Source organism: Euprymna scolopes, chromosome 21 (assembly GCF_053919585.1).
Source record: "Euprymna scolopes isolate OS-2025 chromosome 21, ASM5391958v1, whole genome shotgun sequence".
Classification (NCBI taxonomy): domain Eukaryota; kingdom Metazoa; phylum Mollusca; class Cephalopoda; order Sepiida; family Sepiolidae; genus Euprymna; species Euprymna scolopes.
The window spans coordinates 77,141,299-77,148,798 of NC_136502.1; the positions used below are offsets into that span (position 1 = coordinate 77,141,299).

Below are 7,500 nucleotides of genomic sequence, written 5' to 3' on the forward strand. Positions count from 1 at the left end.
CTAAGACTGAAGGAAGCCTTTTTTATGTGTACGATGAGCCGAACATCATGGTTTGTGGAGCTAGGCTAGGGGTAGTCGATTCGTTTGTCTATCTTGGTAGTTCTCTGTCAAGGGATCACTCTTTTGACACTGAGATCCATAGACGAATTCAGAAGGCCGCTATAGCTTTAGGAAAGTTAGAGAATAGTATGTGGTCTGACCGTGGCATCACGGATAGGACAAGGATCTGCGTTTACAAGACCTGTGTGCTAACCACGATGTTGTATTCATCTTGGACATGGACATTGCATCAAAGGCACATTAAATGGTTTGAACGATTTCGCCAAAAATTGCTTTAGGCGTATCTTAAACATCAAGTGGCAAGCACAAGTACCTGACATGAGGTCCTTGTGAGCATGTTGCTCTAGTATTGAGACTCTTGTAATCAAATCTCACATGCGTTGGGTGGGCCACGTGGTTCGAATAAAAGATTCTGCTGAAACACTGGGGGAGCCGGAAAATGGCAAGCGTCCTCAATATATGTCTAGGAAGAGGTTCAGGGATTGTACAAGGACAGTTTGAAAGTCCTGCAAATCAATATCGACACGTGGGAAGAACTTACTCTGCCGAGGCCGAAGAGGCGGAAGTTTGTATGTGAAAGTTGTGATGCTCTAGAGAAAAGAATACAGGCCAACAGCAATCTGAAGCGAGAGCTTCACAATGGTTTAATTATGACACACACAGCTGAAAATCCGACACTTTTGAACGAGTGTTTCTGACAAAAGTTGACTACGTCAACCATCTTAAGTCACAAAAAACTCCTGTTCAGGTAAACTCAGTGTCTATTAGTTCAAATCAAAATCGGTGATGATGACGATGATGATGATGATGATGAGGAGGAGGAGGAGGAGGAGGAGGAGAATACTGAGGATGATGATGACAATGATGATGATAATGATGATGATGATGATGAGTGTGATGATAACGATGATGATGACTATGATGCTGCTGATGACGATGTTGATTTCAACTAATATGAAAGTGCTTCTGAATGTAAAGCCTCCTATTTCATGATCCACAGAAAGGTTTGCAAGTCTACTGCTTGATTGAGAAGACATATGATTGTTCATAGGAATACGCTTCAACCTCCAGAGGAAGTTAACTCAGCGGAAATTGCTCAATTTGTATATCATATGTGCTTCAAGATGTGCAATTCTGCGGCGTGAGTGAAGAGTCATCTGAGATGGCATGGACGATGAGATGGGGAGAACTCAATGTGACGGCGATCATCTGGAAGGATGCTGCAATCATCATATGACGTATTCCAACAAATGTGATAGGGCAAAATCCATTGCAAATGGTAACATTCCCACAAACTTGATCTAAAGAAAATGTCGTATAATTATTGATACCAATGTTAACGTATAATACAGTCTGTAATCTGAAATTATTTCAAAATTTCCTTGAATATATATATATATATATATATATATATAATTTATGAAAATATATATGGCAATTAAGCTACACAGAATATTCTGCGCTCATTCTCGTGAGAATTCGCAAGCCTGACGAATTATCACTAGAATGAAGCGCGAACTATCCTATGTAGCTTAATTGCCATACACATTTTCATAACTTACTACTTAGCTCTACCTATGTACTGCGCACTGTTGAAGTAAATACTGAAAAATTTACACATAAAATTATATCTTCGTATATTAATATCTGTGATTGAATGAAGTAATTATATATATATATTAGTTTCGGAGGAGATAGAGTTTGAAAATACGGAGACAAACAGACAGACATATAGTCTTTTATATATTAGATATTCAAATAAATATTAACAGTTATTTTTATATCTACAGACACTAATCTCTCATGCTTATACAATCATCAGTGTGAAAAGTTATAATTACAGCTGGTCAGGAGATTTGAGCGCAGTACAAAGCCACTCTCGACTTCATAAGTTAGCATATGAAAAAAACTCTTAGATAAACAAACGCAAGAAATAAAACATATATATATATATATATATATATATATATATATATATATATATATATATATATATACAAGTATAACGATAAAATAAATCAAATAACATATTTGGAAAAGGCGGATCCAATTAAATAAATTAATGGCACTGTTTAAAACTGTAAAAATATTCCACATTTATTCTTTTAGAAGAATGGTAAATGATGATTGAAATCCCTTTCACCCGGGGAGAGTGGGGGCAGCTCGTTTTGACCATAGACGAACCAAGCATATTTTTCCAAGAATTATGCGCATTTTTTTTCTTTTTTTTTATTTTGTCTGTATTTTTTTTGCATCCGTTGTTCCATTGCAAACGAAATGGATTGTCGCAATTTGCTTGACATCCGTTTCGATCGGGTCAAAAACGGATTCATTTTTAGACAGGCATAAAAAAGAGATTTACTGCCAAAAATAGGGATTGGACTTTAAACATCTTCAGAGGCAAGGCTAAACCAGAGGTTTTGACATCAGAAATATTCAGAGGAACAAAAACCTGACAAAAATATAAATTAGGATGATCATCACTGCTTTAATAATTGAATTTTTGTAATATTTGTAATATTCGAATTACTGTTCTTATCTTGGATGCTATTTTCAAAACGTTTCAGTTGATATAACCTCTCACCTTCTTTAGGTGTATCTTGTTAAACACGAGAATCTTTCTGTCGAAATCGAGTATCAGCAAATTCAGAAATATAATGCTAGAGATGTTCCAAAAGTAATGTCTCCTATTTTTTCTGTCCAAATGAACCAGAATACATTGCAAATGCATTGTTATGATGACTGAACTTATGCATTTATCACCTGAAAGTTTTCTCTATCTTGTAGATATTGACGGTGTGAGATCCTGAGTAATTTATCTCTGTCATAGATGTGCTCGAGAAGTAGAAATGCGTCATTGAATTCATGGTAATTGAGAATGGTGGTGACTATGTAGAAAAAAAAACATTCTAGATGCCAAAGGTCGCTCGTACTCCCGTCTTCGTAACCCTTACTCTTTTTGATTGAAAGAAATAGGAGGCTTTACTTTCGGAAGCACTTTCATATTAGTTGAAATCAACATCGTCATCAGCAGCATCATAGTCATCGTCATCGTTATCATCACACTCATCATCATCATCATCATCTGACAATCATCTCCGGGCGCCCATGCATAGCCATCGACCTATCGCTGCATCGTGAATGGTGGTAACTTTGCAGAAAAATAAATTCTGGTTGCTCTTTTTAATTGTACCATTCTTGTCTTTGAGTAAAAAAATAGCAGGATATATTTTTACAACGAATCTTGTATCGATGAATTTTGGCCATTTCTCTTTTTATACAGCCTAGGATTTTCTATTTAGCAGTTGGTGCTGCTGTGATAGCAAGAGGTAGGAGTGGTTGGAGTAGGTCCAGGATATATTTTAGAGAAAGTGGGATGAATAAAGACGTGGCCAGAGATTAGTTGACTTGAAAACTGATTTCTGAAAGACGTCCAACACGTGGCATCATGTAAAACATACATTTAACTGATGATGATGATGATGACGGTGATGATGACGATGATGATGATGAGGAGGAGGAGGAGGAGAATACTGAGGATGATGATGACAATGATGATGATAATGATGATAATAATGATGACGATAAAGATGATGATGATGATGACGATAATGATGATAATGACGATGATGATGACGATGATAATGATGATGATGATGATAATGATGATGATGACGGTGATGATGACGATGATAACGATGAGGAGGAGGAGGAGAATACTGAGGATGATGATGATGATGATGATGATGATAATGATGATGACGATAAAGATGATGATGATGACGATAATGATGATGATAATGACGATGATGATGACGATGATGATAATAATGAAGATGATGACGAGTACGATTAAAATTACAATGATGATGATGATGATGCTGACGATGATGCTGACGATGGTGCTGACGATGATGATGATAATAACAATGATGATGACGATGATGATGATGATGATGATTATGATGATAATTATGACGATAAAGATGACTATGATGATGATAATTATTATAATAGCGATGACGATGATGATTCTGCTGAGGATGATGTTGAATTCAACTAAATTTTACATGAATTGCTTCTTCTTAAAATTAAACCAAAAAAAAGCATGTTCGCGTTTATTTTCTGGGGTATGTTCTTAATTAAAGCTTATCGGATGAGAATATACAAGTATATTCTATGAAACAGAATCAGAAAAACGTATACATTTGAAAGTAAATTAAATAAAAGACAATAATTAAGATAACATTAAAGAAGAGTAAATAGACAATGTGGCATTATAAAAGAAAGAAATTACGAAGTAAAAAGAAAATATTAAATGATTTAAAATAGCGATGAAAAAACAGTTTTAAAAAAAATGAGAAAATACATTTTATCTGCATATAAAGATGGTTGGTGTATCATGATATCTTGCAAAAACATTGAGATAACTAGGAAATTAAAAAATTTATTTTCTATTATTTATCTATTTTTCTATTTCTATCTATGAAAAAATACTTTCAAAGAACCTGTGAGTAGCAGGAGCAGCGTATACACGCGGCTTGAGGTTTTGGATATCTTTGGTTTATAAGATCATTGCTGATTGCTTGTAGCAGTGAACTTCCTTTTTGGCTTGTCCAATCAAAGACTTTTCTTCGGGCGAGCTGAGCGTGTAAAGGTTAAATCTACGGCAATTTTCTCTCGCTTTCTTTTCGGATCTTGAACTGACAACAATCCATATGGCTCAATCAACCTGCAAACTACTCTCTTGGAGCTCAATAGAACACACCCGGGCCTTTGGCCCTGAGTTCGACTAAAATGAGGATATAAATAATCCAGGATAGCTATCTTCATACGGAACTGTCTTTAATCCTTTATCTACGTCTATACAGATAAATTATTTCCACGACTAATCCTCTCCTTTTCCCCACACATACTAACCAATAACATCAATAAGGTTGTTCTGAATTTAAAATGGACTCCGTCGTCCTTTTCTAAATGCGTCAACCACTAGTTTCTCCTTCTTAGACAGGGTTAAAACCAGAGTATTTAATCTAATAGGTCACACTGTTTACAAAACTCAGTCGTTTGTCCTACTCGGACTTTTGATCTGTTCCGGCAGATACTGCAAGCAAAGACCAGGTATGTGGGGGCAACCTCACATACCTGACCTTTAACCAGCTCCCATTTCCCACCTCTCGGGAGCTGGTCTCCTTTTTCCCTTCCCCCTCCCTTCACTCCTCACATTAAAAATTGGCCTTGTGCCTAATTTGCTCGGTGGGGGAGCAAATAAATACCATCTGTTCCGGCAGATACTGCAAGCAAAGATCATATGTGGGGGCGACCCCACATATAAGACCTTGGTCAATGTAGGGGTAACCCTTCATACCAATTGTCACTATCCAGCTCCCCTACTCCCCGGGGAGTTGGTCCCCATTTCCCCTTCACTCCTCACATTAAAAATTGGCCTTGTGCCTAATTTGCTCGGTGGGGGAGCAAATAAATACCATCTGTTCCGGCAGATGCTGCAAGCTATGACTAGCTATGACTAGCAAAGACCAGATGTGGGGGCAACCCCACATGCCTGACCATTAACCAGCTCCCATTTCCCACCTCTCGGGAGCTGGTCCCCTTTTTCCCTTCCCCCTCCCTTCACTCCTCACATTAAAAATCGGCCTTGTGCCTAATTTTCTCGGTGGGGGAGCAAATAAATACCATCTGTTCCGGCAGATACTGCTAGCAAAGACCATATGTGGGGTTTCCCCCACATATAAGACCTTGAGCAATGTAGGGGCAACCCTTCATACCAATTGTCACCATCCAGCTTCCCTACTCCCCGGGCAGTTGGTCCCCATTTCCCCTTCACTCCTCACATTAAAAATCAGCCTTGTGCCTAATATGCTCGGTGGGGGAGCAAATAAATACAGCCTTTTGGTCAAGATCAAAGTGTAGTATCTGTTCTTCAGATGCTACACTTCCATTTCTTGTTCTCTTTCGGTGGAGGAGCAGTCCTTCACGACTGAGACAATTTTTATTTTTGTACCTTTTCTCCACGTTAAAAAACGACGCTGGTGTCTAACTCTGTCCCGTGGGGAGGCATTGTAAATAGGTGCAATGTTATAACCATGCGCTGATTTTACAAGTCGTTCAGCGTAAAATGTTCCGACCATTACGACAGTTTGCAAAATATCACTCCTTCATTGTAAAGATTCTCAGATTCTTAAAAGATTTCTACTCTAGTGGCTTATTTCCTCAAACTGCTTTCATTAGGATTTCTCTCTATGCTCCCTGTTTTCTTGATTGTACCAACATGCAGAAATTTAAATGTAATATGAACAAAAATCCAACTGAATCATTTCTCACTATGAATCTGACCCCTAATTCAGAGTAGCACTTATGTATCAGAGATTTTGAATATATCTGGTTATAAACTCTGTGCTGGTTGGTGTCAGCTTCTCTTCGGGTTTGACCAATCAGATGTCATCTTTCGGGCGAGTTGAGCACGTGATGAAGTTCGTACAAAGGTTGAATCGCGGCAGCTCTTCTCTCTCTCTCTCTCTCTCTTTCTCTCTCTCTCTCTCTCTCTCTGTCTCTCTCTCTGTCTGTCTCTCTCTCTCTCTCTCTTCCGTTCCGGCTCTCGAGACTAGCTAGTCTTTACGGAGCTCAAACTCCATGAAGCAACCCGAGCCTTTGGCCCAGGGTCGACTAAAGACGAGACAAATAATCCGTCATGGCTACGGATTTAACTTCAACATACTCACATAAACTTTTTCCTTTACAACAGGTCTACCTAATATTTTGTCTTCGTCAAATCACAAACGCTCTTTCTACGGCTAACCTTCTTCTACCCTCATTCTAACAAAGATCATTATAAAATTGTTGTAAATGTAAGAATGAGACTCTTGTCTTTTTATACTATTATGCTAAAAACGTTATCAATAAAGAATGCAACAAAAAGTCAGCGAAATCTAAATCGCATATACAATCAGAATACGTTTATTCACGTGGAGGCCACTGGAAACAAAAAGGGAGAAAAAGCAATATTTAAATTTTTAGCGAACTGTAAACATTATGATTTTGGTTGGTTGGTTGGTTGGTTGTTTTTGTTTTACGGCATATCAACCCTTTTCGGGTTATTTAATGCCGAATCCAAAGATTTTGAAGAAAAATTTTTTTAATAGAATATATTTGTTGTTTTCACGTCGGTTTCTATTTAACCCATAGTTGGGACCCTAACAGGTACTACCACTCCGGGTCAGAGTGGACCTGGGAGCAACGGTAATTAAAGGGTGGCTCCACACTCCCCAAAGCCCACAAACTGGGGCCTCACCACTAATGCCCCACCGACAGGGCCAGTAAACATTATGAAATAAAAAGAAATGGACAAATATTAAATTATACAAATAGTTACGGAATATTGAAAGTATTGAAACAACCTCAAAAAGTGTTGTGTTTATATAC

At 37.8% G+C, this 7,500-nt stretch overlaps 1 protein-coding gene across 5 annotated transcripts in view; it reads left to right on the top strand.

The window, feature by feature from the left end:
- Window positions 1-7,500, top strand: part of LOC145242518 (protocadherin beta-2-like) — a 329,075-nt gene that overhangs the window by 237,316 nt on the left and 84,259 nt on the right. The window lies entirely within an intron of this gene.